This window comes from Tachypleus tridentatus, chromosome 7 (assembly GCF_004210375.1).
Source record: "Tachypleus tridentatus isolate NWPU-2018 chromosome 7, ASM421037v1, whole genome shotgun sequence".
Classification (NCBI taxonomy): domain Eukaryota; kingdom Metazoa; phylum Arthropoda; class Merostomata; order Xiphosura; family Limulidae; genus Tachypleus; species Tachypleus tridentatus.
The window spans coordinates 177,175,240-177,195,078 of NC_134831.1; the positions used below are offsets into that span (position 1 = coordinate 177,175,240).

Sequence of the window (19,839 nt, forward strand, 5' to 3'; positions counted from 1 at the left end):
ATTCTACCCCCTTCTTTATGGGTTGAATTAACATGCTTTAATTCATACCCCCTTACCCCATCAAAACGGATCGTCCTGTGAAAAAAAAAAACCTCAACTGAAAAGCTTGTATGAAAATTCTGATTTCTAGATTATTCTGTAAAATGATCATAATGTCTTTCCATAATATTGTTTACATTTATGTCTTAGATCGACTGTGTGCTTCTACAGAACCACAGAGAAACAGAATAAAGAATCAAAACATTTATTAGATACTTTAGTTTGTGGTCCATAACAGATGAGGCTCCCTTTTCCAACAGTTAGATAATTTAATATTTAACAACGTGGAAGGTATACATTAGGAAGAATACTAAACAGGAATATACACTTTACGTAAAGATAAAGTTACAACATCAAGCTTATTGTTAGCAATGCAACTACAATGGGTCTGTCTAACCCAGTAGAAGCACGTGTAAGAATGTCTTTTATCATCTCTCATACATAACGGTACACTGTACAGAGCTGAATTCTATACTTTCGGTTGCAGTACTTAAAAGCTGTGTCTACGAACGATAAAAAACAACAACACTAAAATGCAAATTTGAAACAGACATAGAAGAGATGATTTCAAAGAGCTCTTTGGGTTTTAGCTAGAAAACTAGATTCGAAAGAAACACTTAAAAGTTGATATTTTGTTAAGAGGACTTCAGGTGTATGGAAAAAAAAACAGTTGACAGGTGATGAACTGAATTACTTTAAGGAGATTTTTCTGAACGGAAAAAGTAAAAAAAATTGGTTTAAAAAAACAACTTATACCTCCCTTTTCTAATTCTTCTATTATCTGTCTGTTCCTGTCCTTTAGAATCATGCTGAGCTGGTCTGTTCCTGTCCTTTAGAATCATGCTGAGCAGGTCTGTTCCTGTCCTTTTGAATCATGCTGAGCTGGTCTGTTCCTGTCCTTTAGAATCATGCTGAGCTGGTCTGTTCCTGAAGAAATAATTAAAAGAATCCATCGGATTTAAAATAATTTCAAAACAACCAATACGTAGTACGTTTTCTTTGTCAAACATCAGGGTTATCTAAGAATGTTTATTTATGAATTAAAAATGTAGTTTTATTTGACATTAGTATATTTTATTTATATTGTAAGAAAAGAACAGAAAACACAGTAAGGCGTATCTCAGTAAAATAACATTCATATATAACGTTGCCCATACTACATTCTTAAAGTTTCAATATACTTGTCTGAAGAAAGAAATGTGATAACACTAAATTATATTACTGTGTTATCATACAACCTTAAAGGGTGAAGCTATGTACGTTATATTAAAAACGTTCTCATTCAACTGTGATACAACACACGTTAGGCCCGGCATGGCCAAGCGTCTTAAGGCGTTTGACTCGTAATCCGCGGGTTCGAATCCCGGTCGCACCAAAACATGCTCGCCCTTCCAGTCGTGGGGGCGTTATAATGTGACGGTCAATCCCACTATTCGTTCGTAAAAGCGTAGCCCAAGATCTGGCGGTGGGTGTAATGACTAGCTGCCTTCCCTCTAGTCTTACATTGCTAAATTAGGGACGGCTAGCGCAGATAGCCCTCGAGTAGCTTTGTGCGAAATTCAAAAAACAAACAACACACGTTCTCCAGCACAGTGCATATTGTTTTAGTTATGTTATATTCAACACGGTGAACCTATATTTACATAGAATTTGAAGAACAGTGATTTTACTAATTTATTACCTAAATTATTCGTCAGACAAACTGATTACGAGATTAAAATAAATGTAAAACTCAATCTGTCATTAGTTTTATTTACCAACGTTTACTATTATGCCGGTTATGGTCGTTAGTAACGCTATGTAAGAGCAAATCAGAAAAAAAGAGTGTATGTTCTTGCAGTGTATTAGTCAGTGTGTATTATGTGTAATGTTCTCTTATTTATAAAGTCCCAAAAAATCTAACCTGATCTAAAGACAAAAAATCTAACCTGATCTAAAGACAAAAAATAGAAAAACATTTTATGAGCGTCAAGTTTTTCAATACATTTAGGATTATTTTATGCTTTAAAAAAATCACGATATTTTTATGTCATATGATTTTATCTAATGAGACACAAAATGTCGGGTATACTGATATTTTAAAATTATTTGCCAACATTCTACCCTCAGAAACGTGTTGATTCGTTGTTTCCTTAACCACTCAGGTAGAAGGAACGTTTCAATAACTAATCCTATAAATTCTGTTACGAATATCCTCAGATAATGACCAAATAAAATATTATAGCTTGAGTAACTTCAAACAGAAAATGGCCCAAGGTAATCTCCAACAAACACTTCCTTCTTCAAATAAAAGCAAATTCCCATCTCGTTAAAATTTGTATATGAGTTTGTATGAATAGCTTAAGATAGGAGCAAACACTAACCTAATCATAAAGTCACATAATTTAGTGCACAAGAACAATTGACGTAACTAAGCAAAGTGTCTGTTTTTTTGTTTTTTTTCGGTTGGTTGGTTTTGCGCAAAGCAACATAATGACATTCTGCGCCGAGATCTAGCCTTGAATTCTAGCGTCAAAAACCCTCAAAATTTATAATTTTTTAGGGTGTTCTCTGCGGTGTCATTTCGCTTTGTAAAGCCACAATTGTTTAATGAAATATATCACATTAAAGCTTGATAGGTGTTATTCAAGAAATTCTAAGAATCTTCGGTCGGGAAATTAGCTCATGAATTTCTGAGTAACTTAATCCAAGGTAAACCGTTTTACGTTTTTCACATCTTACGTACCTTTGTTTTTATACCATAGAAAAAAGACTTGAATCAGGGTATGTTAAACCTATTTTCTTAAATTTCTCGAGGCTCTGATGTCCACGTCGCGTCATACCCCCACGAGCTCCGAACGTTGGAATCATGTGCGCGTTACAAAAGTGATGGTAAAATTTCAACATTTTGTTAGAGTCACTCAAAAGTTAGCGATGAGAGTCTTTGACTAAGTAATTCCCCTTTGGCCTATCACATTCTTGAACAATTGCTAATGAAAAACTCTGTACCGTATCCAAAACATAAGTAAGTAGCTTACAAATATCCACAGATTTACAACGCTAAAATCAGGGGTTCGATTCGCCTCGGTGAGCTCGGCAGATAGCCCTATGTGGCTTTGCTATAACAAAACACACATAAACACGCGAATATCCAACATTATGTAGCCATTCTAGACCTTTCTAGAAAAGTCATTGTAATCGCTAATCAGATTCTGAATAAGGAAGCGAACTTGTTTCTTTTGTTTTTGAATTTCGCGCAAAGCTACTCGAGGGCTATCTGCGCTAGCCGTCCATAATTTAGCAGTGTAAGACTAGAGGGAATGCAGCTAGTCATCACCACCCACCGCCAACTCTTGGGCTACTCTTTTACCAACGAATAGTGGGATTGACCGTAACATTATAACGCCCCACGGCTGGGAGGGCGAGCATGTTCGGTGCGACCGGGATTCGAACCCGCGACCCTCGGATTACGAGTCGAACGTCTTAACACGCTTGGCCATACCGGACCACAATAGCTACAGTGGCTCAGAGATCCAGCAGGCAAGACGGAGCGAAATTAATGTTGGAACATGTAAGTCAATTTCCTCTCTGACGGGAGTGGTTTAATGATTAACGTGTTGGACAGCGAGTAGGAGAATCTATGGTTCGCATTTCGTTGTCATAAACACTCGTACTCCTCATTTTGGGGATCAAGTATCCTACAACTGAGAAAATCGACACCTACTGTTAGATTAGAGTAACCCTACAATTTACAGTGGGTGTTGTTGATGGTTGCAGCAAATAGACCTTTTATGAATTTCTCAAAAAAACTTAAACCATACCATCTCCCACATTCCGTATTTTCGATGGCTCGGCAGGTTGTTAAGGCGCTCGACTCATAACCTGCGGGTCACAGATTCGAATCCCCGTCACACCAAACATGTTCACCATTTCAGCCGTGGGGGCGTTATAATGTTACGGTTAATCCCACTATTCGTTGGCAAAAGAGTAGCCTAAAAGTTGGCGGCAGGTGGTGATGATTAGCTGCCTTCTCTCTAGTTTTGCTCGGCTAAATTAGGACCGGCTAGGACAAATAGCCCTCGTGTGGCATTGCGCGAAATTAAAAACAAACAAACAAACCATATTTTCGAATGTGGCCTGGCATGGCCAGTTGATTAAGGCACTCGACTCGTAATCCGAATGTCGCGGGTTCGAATCCCCATCACATCAAAGATGCTCGCCCTTTCAGCCGTAAGGACGTTATAATATTACAGTCAGTCCCACTCTTCTTTGGTAAAAGAGTAACCCAACAGTTGTCGGTGGATGGTGATGACTAGCTGCCTTGCTTTTAGTCTTACACTGCTAAATTAGGGACGGTTAGCGCAGATAGGGCTGAAAGGGCGAGCATGTTTGATACGACGGGGACTCGAGCCGTGACCTTTAGATTACGACTCGAACGCCTTAACCCACCTGGCCATGCCTGGCCGTAAATTGAATTGAAGGTTAGCGTTAAAATAAAAGAACATTCATAACCAGGCAGAGACTGAAAAAATATATATAGTTTATTATCTGAGTGATTAATCTGCCTCCCTAGAGTGTTACGGCAGAAAATGACATCTGGGTTCTGGAGCCGCTCTCGTGAAAGAAGAAACACTGCACAGTTCTGGAGTTATGTGCTCAAACTTTAATCTGATGTAGGTGGCAGGATAATAAGAGAATAACAGCAGGATAACAATGTAATTAAATAACGTACGTTAAACATGTGTGTTTGAAAATCTACACATTAAACTGTGTGGGATATTAAAATCCGAGCTGTCATTCCTATGACTGTAGTATAGCTAAACAAACCTTTATTGAAATATTTAAAAGACCAACGTTTCTAGTTGTCGATTGTTACACAAGTAACTTTAATTTTAACCTTTAAAATCTTTCCTCTAGCGTTTCGAAAGAGGTGAGTGACTATACAATACGTTAGTGAATAACTGAAACAGTGTGAAAACATATAAATAGTAGAATGAATCAGTGACAAAACGCATAAAGAGTAGAGTGAACTATTGTGAAAACGTATAATTTATAGAGTGATTCAGTGGGAAAACGTATAAAGAGTAGATTAAAGCAGAATAGAAACGTATAAATAATGGAGTTCATAAGTGTAAAATTGTATAAAGTACATAGTAAATCACTGTAAAAGTGTATAAAGTGTGTAGTGAATCAGTGAGAAACTGTATAAAGTGTACAGCAAATCAGAGTGAATGTGTATAAAATGTGCAGTGCATCAGCCTAAAACTGTATAAGGTGTAGAGTGAATCAGTGTGAAAACATATAAAGTGAAGAATGAATCGGTATGAAAACATATAACGGTTAAAATGAATTAGTGTGAAAACATATAACGGTTAAAATGAATTAGTGTGAAAACATATAACGGTTAAAATGAATTAGTGTGAAAACATATAACGGTTAAAATGAATCAGTGTGGAAACATATAAATAGTAGAATAAACCAGTGTAAAAGTGTATAAAGAGTGAATCAGTGTGAAAGTATATAGAGTAGAGAGAATCACTGTGAAAACGTATAAAGAGTAGAGTGAATTAATCTAAAGAGGTATATAAAGTAGGGTGAATCAAAGTGAAAACATATAAAGGTTAGAATGAATCAGTGTTAAATCGAATAAAGAGTGGAGTTTATAAGTGTAAAACTGTATAAAGAGTAGAGTGAATCAGTGTGAAAGTATATAAATAGGGTGAATCAAAGTGGAAACGTATATAGGGTAGAGAGAATCACTGTAAAAACGCATTAAGGTTAGAAAGAATAAGAGTGAAAGCGAATAAAGAGTGGAGTTTAGAAGTGTAAAACCGTATAAAGAGTAGATATAAACACGGTAAAAATGTATAAAGAGTAGAGTGAATCAGTACAAAACTGTATTTAGAGTAGAGTAAATCAATGTCAAAAGGTTTAAACAGTAAAGTGAATCAGTGTAAAAACGTAAGAAGAGTAGAGTGAATTAGTGTGAAAGGGTATAAGCAGTAGAGTGAATCAGTGTGAAAACATATAAATGTTAGAATGAATCAGTGTAAAAACGTAAAAAAGTGGAATTTAAAAGTGTGTAACCGCATAAAGAGTAAAATGAACAGTGTGAACATATATAAATAATAAATTAAATCAGTAGAAAACTGTATTTAGAGTAGAATGAATCAATGTAGAAATGTATAAAAAGCAGAGTGAATCATTGTGAAAACATATAAAGAGTAGAGATTATAAATGTAAACCACATAAAGAGTAGAATGAATCAGTGTGAAAAAGTATAAAGAGTGAAATTTATGTGTAAAACCGCATAAAAAGTAGAATGAACAGTCTGTGAATCAGTGTGAAATCGTTTAAAGAGCGGAGTGAATCAGAGTGAAACCGTAGAAAAATTTGAGTAAATCAGTGTAAAACATCATAAAGTGTAGATAGAATAAGTGTAAAGCTGTACAAAATGCAGAGTGGATCAGTGTGAAAACATATATAGAGTATAATGTATCAGTGTAAAAGTAATAAAAGAGTAGAGTGATTTAAGTTAAAATAGTATAAAATATAGAGTAAATCAGTAATAAAGTGTGTAAAAATTAGAGTGAATCAGTGTAAAAATGTATAAAGGGTAGAGTGAATCAGTGAGAAAACGTAAAGAGAGAGGAGTGAATCGGTGTAAAATGTATAAAGAGAAGAATGAATTTGTGTAAAAGTGTATGGAGTGTAGAGTAGATCAATGTGAAAATATATAAACAGTAAAATTAATCAATATAAAACAGTATAAAGTGTAGAGTTAATCAGTGTAAATTCGTATAAAATGTGGAATGAATCAGTGTTAATACGTATAAATAGTAGAGTGAATCAGTTTCAAAACCTATAAAGAGCATAATAAATCTGTGTAAAATAGTATAAAGTGTAGTGTGAATGAGTGTGAAAACGTATAAAGAGTAAAATAAATCAGTGCAAAATAGCATAAATTGTGTCAGTGTGAAAGCGTATAAAGAGTAGAGTGAACCATTGTGAAGAGGTATAAATTGTTGGGTGAATCAGTGTGAAAAATATAACGAGCAAAGTGAATCAGTGCGAAACAGTATAAAGTGTAGAATGAATCAGTATTAAAGTGAATAAATAGCAGGATGAATCATTATGAAATTGTATAAAGAGTAGAGTGAATCAGTGTAAAACGGAATAACGTGTAGAGTGGATTAGTGTGAAAACATATAAAGACAAAAGTGAATCAGTGTAAAAGTGTATAAAGAGTAGAGCTGATCAGTGTAAAACTGTAAAAAGAGAAGAGTAATTCAGTGTGAAAAGGTATGAAGAGTAGCGTGAATCAGTGTAAAACTGTATAAAGAGTAGAGTGATTCAATGTGAAATCGTATAAATAGTATAGTGAATCAGTGTGAAATCATATAAATAGTAGGATGAATCAGTGTGAAAACGTATAAAGAGTAAAATGAATCAGTGTAAAGCCGTATAAAGTATAGAGTGAATCAGTGTAAAACTGTATAAAGTGTAGAGTGACTCAGTGTATAACTGTATAAAGTGTAGAGTGAATCAGTGTGAAACTGTGTAAAGCGTAGAGTGAATCAGTGTAGAACTGTATAAAGTGTAGATTGAATCAGTGTGAAAATGTGTAAAGTGTAGAGTGAATCAATGTGAAACTGTGTAATGTGTAAAGTAGATGACTGTTGTTGTTTTTGAGATGGTAAAACACTTGATGAGGTTTGTCCAACCAATTTTTCGAGTACAATAAAAGCTAAAGTTTAACCTATGGCGTCTTACTAGATATTGAACTTGGATCTTTAGATAAGTTAGTATTGATATACCCTAAAAAACGGCCTTCGTCTCGACTTGCAGCTGACATATTAAAATAAAGTAAAAAAGAAGACAATAAACCAGCTTGGCTTTGTCTGGTAATTAATATACCTAATATAACCTTCATAATCCAGCTTGTAACTTACTCTGGCTAATATATCTTCAAATACATGCAACATCCACGAAGAGTAATTCTGGCGCTTTTTGAAACGATTTGTTATACTTGCATATAATTGTTTGTTTGTTTTGGAATTTCGCACAAAGCTACTCGAGGGCTATCTGTGCTAGCCGTCCCTAATTTAGCAGTGTAAGACTAGAGGGAAGGCAGCTAGTCATCACCACCCACCGCCAACTCTTGGGCTACTCTTTTACCAACGAATAGTGGGATTGACCGTCACATTATAACGCCCCCACGGCTGGGAGGGCGAGCATGTTTAGCGCGACGCGGGCGCGAACCCGCGACCCTCGGATTACGAGTCGCACGCCTTACGCGCTAGGCCATGCCGGGCCCCTAATTGCATTTAAATCTAAATTCTCCTTTGATAAACGCGTTATCTGTTCTCTTCATTAGGGTTTTCCTCTCTCAGAAATGTTCATATCGGAACTTAAATAAGACCACTTTACATTAATTTAGGTCGATGAGGGTTCTCGATTTCCATGTAGGTGGGAGTGGCCTAAAGGTTTTCATGCCAGGCAGTTAATCCGATGGTTCATGGTTCAGGACCGTTGTTACATAATTACACTCTACACTTTGGAAAGTCAGTGCTCTATAGGAACGATACTAAAAATTTAATATTCGATGTGAGTAGCCCAAGGGTTGGGGTGGTGGTGGTGTTGATTAGTTCTAGTTTGTCAGTCTTAAACCTGAACAGCTCGTGCTGGTAGCCCTTCTGTTGCAATTCGTCAATACTCTGTAAAAAACACTAGAAAAACACACATACATGGAATTTCCCGAACGAAAGCTTGTTTGGTTTCATCGGGTTTCCTTACACTTAATTTACCAAACACCTTTTATATTGCGTGTATTTTAGTGTCACGAACAATTTTTGGTCATCGGAAGTTTACTTTGTTCTTTAGATTCTTGTTTCAATCAATATTTCTCTATTGATTTCTTCTGTGGACAACTTCCTTTATCTAAAGGAACGATATTATATCAGTTGATTCTGTTAACAATAAAATGTTATTCTGCATGAAAAGAAAAAGGCTTAGTGGCAACTGCTGCACTTTATCTGTTTCCTGTTACCGATATATCGAAACAGATGAGAACAAAAATGACAATAAAACATTCTGAGGACCTCTGTTAGAAGTAAGAAATAAGTGTCATCTTTGTAAATGTCAGAATCTTTCTTCTCGTGTGTGATTTTCTTTACTCTAATGATAAATAGCAAAGAACGGTCAATAAATGTCACCTGGAGTCACCCCTTGTCGAAATCCATAATGAGAAAACAAGGAAACTAAATTAAAATCGTATAAAAGGTTAAAACTTTATATTTTCCAGTATATTGTTAATTCTGATGTAAGGACGCCGTTAAAACGGAGGTATCAAGGGAAAAAATGATTTTCAAACTGTTGTATTTTTCGCAAACGGGAGCATAATATTGTTAACCCGAAACGTTGGGTTAGAAACGAAGTAAAGATATTTCCAACAATTATTTTTACTTGGCGTGAAGAGAGGTTTGTTAACACGAAACGTTGAGGTTAATAATGAAATGAAGATATGTTCAACAATTATTTTTACTTGACGTGAAGAGAGGTTTGTTAACACGAAACGTTGAGGTTAATAATGAAATGAAAATATGTTCAACAATTATTTTTACTTGACGTGAAGAGAGGTTTGTTAACGTGAAACGTTGAGGTTAATAATGAAATGAAGATATGTTCAACAATTATTTTTACGTGACGTAGAGAGAGATTTGCCTAAACATGAAACGTTGAGATTGAAAACGAAAAGAAGATGGCTTCAACAATTATTTTTTACCTGACGTGAAGAGAGGTTTGTTAACACGAAACATTGAGGTTAAAAACAAAGTGAAGATATATTCAACAGTTACTTTTACCTGACGTGAAGGGAGGTTTGATAACACGAAACGTTGAGCTTAATAACGAAATGAAGATATGTTCAATACTTATTTTGTATCTGATGTGAAGAGAGGTTTGTTAACACGAAACGTTGAGGTTAAAAAGGAAGTGAAGATAGGTTTAACAATTTTTTTTTTACCTGATGTGAAGAGAGGTTTGTTAACATGAAACGTTTGACTAATAAAATATATTTTTAATGAATGAACTATTATATATTATATAGAGATTCCACGTTTATAGATGTCTTTTATCTGCGGTAAAAAATAAACATAGACTTGCCACATGTAACGTATCTAACCACAATTCAATATTCTATATAGTTTGGTCGTTCAAGAAACTGTGATATCCGTGAATGGAACTGTTGAAAATAAAAAGTTAAAGGTGTTTGTATGGTTAGACAATTGGTTAGTCAGTGCAAAGTTGTAAAACAAGCACCTCAGATAACTCGATACAAAATCACACACCCAGCAGATCTAGTGGATGTCTGAAGCTACTGACAAACCCAGCAGTTCTATTTGAAGTCCGGAGCTACTGACAAATCCAACAGGTCTAGTGGATGTCTGGAGCTACTGACAGACCCAGCAGATCTAGTGGATGTCTAAAGCTACTGACAAACCTTGCAGATCTCGTGGATGTCTGGAGATACTGAGAAACCCAGCAGTTCTATTTGATGTCCGGAGGTACTGACAAACCCAGCAGATCTAGTGGATGTCTAAAGCTACTGACAAACCTTGCAGATCTCGTGGATATCTGAAGCTACTGACAGACCCAGCATCTCTAGTGGATGTCTAAAGCTACTGACAAACCTTGCAGATCTCTTGGATGTCTGGAGCTACTGACAAACCCAGCAGATCTAGTGGATGTCTGGGGCTACTGACAAATCCAGTAGTTCTATTTGATGTCCTGAGGTACTGACAGACCCAGCATCTCTAGTGGATGTCTAAAGCTACTGACAAACCTTGCAGATCTCGTGGATGTCTGGAACTACTGACAAACCCAGCAGTTCTATTTGATGTCCGGAGGTACTGACAAACACAGCAGATCTAGTGGATGTCTGGAGCTACTGACAAACCCAGAAGATCTAGTGGATGTCTGGAGCTACTGACAAACCCAGCAGATCTAGTGGATGTCTGGAGCTACTGACAAACCCAGAAGATCTAGTGGATGTCTGGAGCGACTGACAAACCCAGCAGATCTTGTGGATGTCTGGGGCTACTGGCAAACCCAGTAGTTTCTGAAAGGATAAAACCTCAGTTTTGCTCGTTTTTGGTTGAAGGGGCAGTTTGAAAACCTCAGGTTCAGGCTATTTGGTAATTTATATAGACTGAACAAATATGCCATATTCATATGTGTAGTAACCTCAATACACCATATCTATATGTTTAGTAGCTTACTAAATACTAGAGTATTGGAATATTTGTACTACTGGAGTATTTAATACAGATATTACTAGAGTATTTCAGTACTTGTACTGCTAGAGTATTGGGTAACATGTACTATGGTAGAACTTCTAAAATTATTTAGAATCCAGGCACTGAAATAACAGTCACCGAAAACTGCACAATATTTTATTGACTTATAATTTCTGTTTCATTAGCGTTCTTAATATCGATTCTATCTCTTTCCCTATCTGTCTATTCGTTGCAAGATTCTAAATATAACGCCGTACCTTTATATACATGCACGAATTGATTTTATGGTAGTTAAAGATCCATACATAAACGGAAACGTTTCGTACGCGCCCTCTCGTGGAACTTTCTCCATAAATAATTGCAGTCTATTTATATCGAGTGTATTTATCTTTACACATTATGGAAGACAGTGAGCTTATTTTTTTAATTTTCTTTTTGTTTGTTTGTTTCTTTCACTCGTTAATATTCGCCAGTTCGTGTAAGAACTCGTGATTCCGTTACCGATCAGCGAGTGCTTGTTCGTACTTGTTATACGCACGCACGTGCACTACGGACAGAGCTGCTCGATATTTCGTACGGCAGCTTCAGTCATGACCTAGTTTTCCATAATTCCTGGCAAATCTTTCTTTTATTTTGCAAGTTTTGATCAGTATCGTTCTTCATACATGCAGAATTTCGGTACATTTGTTTTTCTTTGTAGAATAGTTATTTAAAATAGGTCTAGTGTTGTTTATACCCAGGAAGGAGGGTTTGCTAATAGTAGGGGTGTTCAAACGTGTCTTAAATTTCTAGGTGAGTTTTTGAGTTTGCTCGTATAAAATTTGATATAAACACTTTTTAGCCCTAAAATGAAATAGATAGACAAGGGATGATGAATGGACAGACAGACACACAGGTTAATAGACAAACAGACAGAGAGGTAGGTAAATAGATGGACAAAGAGGTAAATAAACAAACATGTAGATAGCTAGATAGACCGATAGGTTGGTAGATAAATAGATAGATACAGACAGATAACTATCCTGTTTTATTTACCACTTAGAAGCGGTGTTTAGGTATAATATATTTTAACTCAGTTAAACACTGGAAAACACAGTCATTTTTTTTTCCCAACGTGAATATGAAATTACGGACAGATAACGTTAAAGTTTAGTTTCGTATCACGTGAGGATCACTTAAAAAGTTTCTGTTTAACTTAATCGTTTCGTAGTTCAAATAAATTATTAAAACTCGAGCGAAAATATAAAGTACGGGATCTAAAGCATAATCACGTGATTGTCGTTTTTGCCAAAAGATTTTTCATATGTTCGCGATGTTTGACCGAGTTTGACCGAAACGTTGAAGACATGCTTATTTTGTTTTTTGCAGTGGCCTTATTTTCGCCGTTGTTGTTTGATTAACCGGTAATTAATTATAGTTTCCTCTCGAAAATCAGACTTAAGAAACTACAGCAGATACACAACACTGTTCATAGTCATATGTAACTAAAATCATGAAAAATTCAGGTACTTAAGAAAACCAGTGTTAGAGTCAAGATTTCAACAGATCTCGTCGAGTACGTTATAAAAACGTAGCTTTATATTTTTCCTGCTATCTAATAGAAGATTTAACAAATTAACAACAATTTTTGTGTCCACCCCCTGTAAGTCGACAGTTTGTTTGTTTTGAAATTTCGCGCAAAGCTACACGAGGGCTATCTGCGCTAGCCGTCTCTAATTTAGTAGTGTAAGACTATAAGGACGCAGCTAGTCAGCACCACCCACAGCCAACTCTTGGGCTACTCTTTTACCAACGAATAGTGGGATTGACCATCACATTATAACGCCCCTACGGCTGAAAGAGCGAACATGTTTGGTTCGACGGGGATTCGAACCCACGACCCTCAGATTACGAGTCGAACTCCTTAACCCACGTGACCATGCCGGACCTGTAAGTCGACAGAAGGCGACCTTTATCAACCAAAAGTACAGATGTTCGTTTTGTGGTCATTCAGGTCAGAGTGAGTGAAACCAAAAATCGTCTGTTTTGAACAATCATATCTAACTATACACACGTTCCTGCTTTTAATATTAAAATACATTCTTCCATTACTTGAGTACCTTATGCATCCTTTTATTAGTTGAGTATCCTCGAAATTAACAATATTTTCGGCCGTAAACCCAATAATATTTCACGATCTGCGATCAGTTTTCGGTTTATCCTAAATAAATGTGTTAAACTTGCAATAAAAAATCCATCTCTGTAATAATGGTGTAAAAATAAAAAAAAAACAAAAATAAAAATTAATAAAGGGAAATATATTAAATAGTCAAATTAATATTAACATTATTACAATTATTAATTGTTATTTAATATAAAGAAATAATATAGTATCCATATCTGACGAAACGTAGTCACAGCAGTCGCCATACTATCGTAGGATTAAAATTCCTTGAAAAAGAACACAGAAAAACTCCCGAATTTTCCTCAAATACTTCATAACTCCGAATGTCTCGGGTTCGAATCCTCCTCACACCAAACATGCTCGCCTTTTCAACCGCAGGGGCGTTATAATGTAACGATCAATCCCACTATTCGTTGGTAAAAGAGTAGCGCAAGAGTTGGCGGTGGGTGGTGATGACTAGCTATCTACCTTCCCTCTAGTCTTACATTGAAAAATTAGGGAAGACTAGTGCAGATAGCCTTCGAGTAGCTTTGACTAAAGGGAAGGCAGCTAGACATCATCCTGCTTCCACGTTGTGTAGTTTTTAATGTTGTGCACTATGAAAGTGGAAGAACTTAAGTACAGTCAACAAAAGAGCTTGGAAAACAGTAAAGAAAATTCCAATAAAATAGAAGAGAAAAGGCTTAACAAGGCTGAAAAGTGACTATCATGAAAAGTTAGATAAGCAAAGCCCAAGGTGCTCTTTTTATGGGACTGACAGCTTTGAGTGAGACACAGCTCGCGAGATTTAACGTTTGAATTGTTAGAGGAACTGAAAAAAAATATCCATCAAAGATACTCTAGAGAGTATGTGTAATAGGGAATAACCTAAATCTGACGTGTTGGTCAGATGTGGAAGAAATAAAACCAACTGAGATATATTTTTCATTTCTATTTATTTATTTTTCAAATGAAACAAAATGCTGGTTACGAGAAGTGCTCAAGAAGTTACGTCGCGTGAAGAACATCAACTGATAACAAATAAAGCTGAGAAAACTACACATACATTCTTGCGTATACTCGATGGTATTATAATCACTTAAATGTATTTTGACATTTACAAATAAATATAAATTGGTTAGTTTCCGCTTTATTCTATTTTTCGTTTCTCTCGTTAAGGATATTCTCAAGGGCTATCTGTTAAGGGAGAGACTGGAGAAAATGCAATAGTTAACAGCACCCTCCGCCAACTGCTCAAATCGAATACTGGGATTTGATCGTCACTCTTATAACGCACCCACGAATCCCAAACTCCATAATATTACGTTACGTATTTTCTGACGACCCCAGTTTGTTTGTTTTTCTACAGAACAGATAGATTACTCTGCATTCTGTTTCTCCACCACAACGGACGTCATTCGCGAAGGCAGTGAATCTCATAGCATCTGCTCACCTGAAAACAGTCTCACTGGCTTTCTCTCAAGAAAAAAAAATCATAATAATAATAATAATGAAAGAAAATGTCAATTAAAATCGAAATTCAAATAATTATAATAATTATAGCACAGACTGGTGTCAACCATAGAAAACAGTCAAGATAAATAAAAAATTAAAGAACATTAAATACTTTCAAAGCTAAGCCTTTCCTACATTCTCTAACAAAAGACAGAAAGGTTAGTAATAACCCTCGAAGCAGAAATCTAGCAATAACTTGACGTTAAGCAAATTAATGTGCAGGACTGAATAGGAACGACAGTTTCTGGACATTCCATTTTGGAAATAATTCACATGTTATTCCTACTTCTCTTAAACAAAATTCCCGCCATATTAACGTGATAAAAACAATTAATCACCCTGACAACTAGGCTACACCTGACCCAAGAATCACCAAGAGGCGACATTGTTCACACCACTACGAACCACAGTAGAGGGTAAAGCGATGAAAATTTGTTCAAGTGAAATGAAAAAATCACTTACTTGGAGAGATAGAAAAAATAAAGTGAGGGGAGGGTAAGGGTTAACCAGTTCATGGGTTAAGACGCAGAACATAGCCAATCAAATCAGCAAGTTTCAAATAAATTTATCATTAACAAATGAATAAATTAAATAACAGGATTGACAAAGTAACACTAATAGAGGTCAAACACAAACATACTGAACGTTGAATATTTATATATTTAGACAATGTACCAATACTGCATGCCCTGCAAAACTATAAACATACTAAACGTTGAATATTTATGTATTTAGAAAACGTAACAATACTGGATGTGATGTAAAAATATGAATATACTGAAAGTTAGAATATTTATACCTTTAGACAATGTAACAATACTAGAAATCAAACAATAAATATCATGAAGATAAAAATATTTATCTCTTTAGACAATGTAACGATACTAGATGTGATGTAAAAATATAAATATACTGAACGTAAGAATATTTTTGTATTAAAACAATATAACAATCCTAGATGTGATGCAAAACTATAAATATACTGAATATAGAATATTTATGTCTTTAGACAATGTAACAAAAATAGATGAGATATAAAACTATAAACATACTGAAAATAAGAATATTTATGCTTTTACACAGTGTAACAATACTAGAAATCAAAGAATAATTATAATGAAGATAAGAATATTTATATCAGCAGACAATGCAACAATACTAGATGTCATGCAAAACTATGGATATACTTATTGTAGAATATTTATGTCTTTAGACAAAATAACATTACCAGATGTGATGTAAAAATATAAATATACTGAAGGTAAGAATATTTATGTCTTTAGACAATGTAACAATACTAGAAATCAAACAATAAATATAATGAGATCAGAATATTTATGTATTTGGAAAATGTAACGATACTAAATGTGATGTAAAAATATAAATTTACTGACGGTAAGAATCTTTATTTATTTAGAAAATGTAACAATCGTAGATATGATGCAAAACTATAAATATAGTGAATTTAGAATATTTATGTCTTTAGCCAATGTAAGAATACTAGATGTGATGCACAACTATAAATGTACTTACTGTAGAGTGTGTTTGTGTGTTTTTCGTATAGCAAAGCCACAAAGGGCTACCTGCTCAGCCCACCGAGGGGAATCGAACGCCTGATTTTAGCATTGTAAATCCGGAGACACACCGCTGTACTAGCGGGGAGCCGCTTAATGTACAATATTTATGTATTTAGACAATGTAACAATACTAGATGTGATGCAAAACTATAAATATACTTAATGTAGAATATTTGTCTTTAGACAAAATAACATTACTAGATGCGATGTAAAAATATAAATATACTGAAGGTAAGAATATTTATGTCTTTAGACAATATAACAATACTAGAAATCAAACAATAAATATAATGAAGATAAGAATATTTATGTATTTGGAAAATGTAACAATACTAAATATGATGTAAAAATATAAATATACTGAAGGTAAGAATATTTATGTATTTAGACAATATGACAATAGTAGATATGATATAAAATATAAATATACTGAATGTATAATATTTATGTCTTTACATAATATGACAATAGTGGATATGATATAAAATATAAATGTACTGAATGTATAATATTTATGTCTTTACACAATGTAACAATACATGATGCCTTATAAAATTACAAATATATTGAATTTAACAATAATTATGATCTTAAGCAACCTTACAATACTGGCTATGTTTTAAATCATTGAAAATATTGTATATAGTTACAAATACGACTTTAGATAAAGTTGTTGCTAGACCAATAGTTTTTATCTTATTTAGCGTCTTCCTATTTTTCTTCGGTTATGATTGGAAAGTAAAAAATTTGAAACAGAATCTACCACACAGACTTTTCTTCGGTTCATGAATAATTTTTAAAGTGAGGTACATGTGAAGTAATCAATTGTTAGATACTAGATGTGATGAAAAACTATAAATATACAGAGCGACAAATATTTATGTCTTTAGACAATTTAACAATACTAGATTTGATATAAAACAATAAATATACTGAAGCTAAGAATATTTGTGTTTAGAAAATGTAACAATACTAGATGTGATGTAAAACTATAAATATACTGAACAACGAATATATATGTCTTTAAACAATGTTACAATGCTAAATCTGAAATAATAACATGAATATACTGAATGTAAGAATATTGATGTCGTTAGACAATGTAACAATACAAGATACCTTATAAAATTATATATATATTGAATGTAAGAATATTTATGATCTTAGATATCCTTACAATACATTTTAAAGAATATTTTTAATATCTATTGCATGTTTTTCGTATTTCTTCATGCAAACACATAAGTTTCATAAAAAAGTTAGGAAGAAAGGTGTTTATCGTTTTAAGTATTTTAACACATACCTGTGTATTTTGTGTACCATATCTCATCTTTAACAGTTTATCCCCACAGTTAAGTCTGTACGTTATCTTTTTAGCTCTTTATACCTCTAGTTAAGTCTCTACAATATATTTTAACAGTTTATCCCTCCAGTTAAGTGTGTACAGTATATCATTTTAATGTTTATTCCTTCACTTAAGTCTGTACATTATTTCAACTCTTAGAGTTTATCCCTCCAATTAAGTTTGTACAATACATCATTTTAATGTTTATTCCTTCACTTAAGTCTGTACAGTATTTCAACTCTTCGAGTTTATCCCTCCAATTAAGTGTGTACAATATATCATTTTAAAGTTTATCCCTCCAGTTAAGTGTGTAAAATATATCATTTTAAAGTTTATCCCTCCAGTTAAGTGTGTACAATACATCATTTTAAAGTTTATTCCTTCACTTAAGTCTGTACAGTATTTCAACTCTTACAGTTTATCCCTCTAGTTAAGTGTGTACAATATATCATTTTAAAGTTCATTTCTTCACATAAGTATGTACAGTATTTCAACTCTTACAGTTTAACCCTCCAGTTAAGTTTGTACAATACATCATTTTAATGTTTATTCCTTCACTTAAGTCTGTACAGTATTTCAACTCTTACAGTTTATCTCTCTAGTTAAGTGTGTACAATATATCATTTTAAAGTTTATTTCTTCACATGAGTATGTACAGTATTTCAACTCTTACAGTTTATCCCTCCAGTTAAGTGTGTACAATATATCATTTTAAAGTTTATTTCTTCACTTAAGTCTGTACAGTATTTCAACTCTTACAGTTTATCCCTCCAGTTAAGTGTATAAATAAGCTTATTTTTAACAGTAATATTCTTTTTCGTCACTTGTGTAGAACAGCTTATATTAACGTGTATTAAATACCTCATTTTTAACAACGTTTCTTATCTCGGAAGAGCGAAACTGTACATTCTGTTGGTGATGCAACGCTAAATATCACTCACTGTTTAAAATACAAAAAATTGTTTCTGCCATACCACATTATGAGTTCGCGGTTTTTTAGTTACAAATTTACATAAAGACAAGGTATGAGAGATAATGTTTAGGTTCTTAATAGATAAGTGTTGAATAACGGGCAAAGTATTCCAGAAGTACAAGGTTATTGTTAATAATGAAAGTGCTTGTCTGTGACAAATGTAACAACAGAAGTGTCCAGCTGTGGCGAGTGTCATGGCATACCATGAAAAACATAAACACTTTAAACATAAAAACGGCGAATTGAGTCGAACGTAACAATATAACTCCCAAAACATAAATCCTTTAACAAAAGAAACGGCGAATTGTGACGAACGTAAGAATACAACCTCAAAAACATAGGCACTTTAACAATAGAAACGTCGAACTGTGTCGAAAGTAGCAATATAATGTGAAAAGCTTAGGCGAATAAACAATAAAATGTGTGTGTTTTTTCTATAGCAAAGCCACAAAGGGTTATCTGCTCAGCCCACCGAGGGGAATCGAACCCCTGATTTTAGCGTTGTAAATCCAGAGACATACGACTGTACTAGCTGGGAACATAAACAAAACAATAAAATAACAATCTATGAGGAATAAACTGAAGTTTATGAAATAAAAGAATTTTTTTTTCCTTTTTGCAAAAATATTAACAGTAACCTAATACACTTTGGTTACTGAGACAAAATCAGTCGATAATGTAAGTAGTATCTCAAACTGACAGGGAAATAATATATTATCAAAATATATAAAACTTTTAAAATATTGAAAAGCTATCATTATAAAACGTAATATTGATAAATTAGTACCGATAAGAACAATGGTTGGTCAATATACCATTGGTTTTAGTTTTGAACTTTGAGCAACGTTGCAGGGAATCTGTTTGGGTTAGCTACGAGGTGTTTGTCTGGGTTAAGCGTCTCTAATTTAACGGTAAAAGGATAGAGCTGACCAACTTTTGGGATATTCTTTTACCAGCGAATAGTGGGATTG

The 19,839-nt window shown here is 34.2% G+C and overlaps 1 pseudogene across 1 annotated transcript in view; it reads right to left on the bottom strand.

Moving 5' to 3' along the window:
• Positions 1–269: 269 nt before the first annotated feature.
• LOC143257351 (octopamine receptor beta-2R pseudogene) overlaps positions 270–19,839 on the bottom strand; it is a 35,374-nt pseudogene continuing 15,804 nt past the window's right edge. Inside the window, exon 2 of the transcript XR_013031809.1 lies at positions 270–966. The product of XR_013031809.1 is annotated as an octopamine receptor beta-2R pseudogene (transcript). The remainder of the gene's footprint in view (positions 967–19,839) is intronic.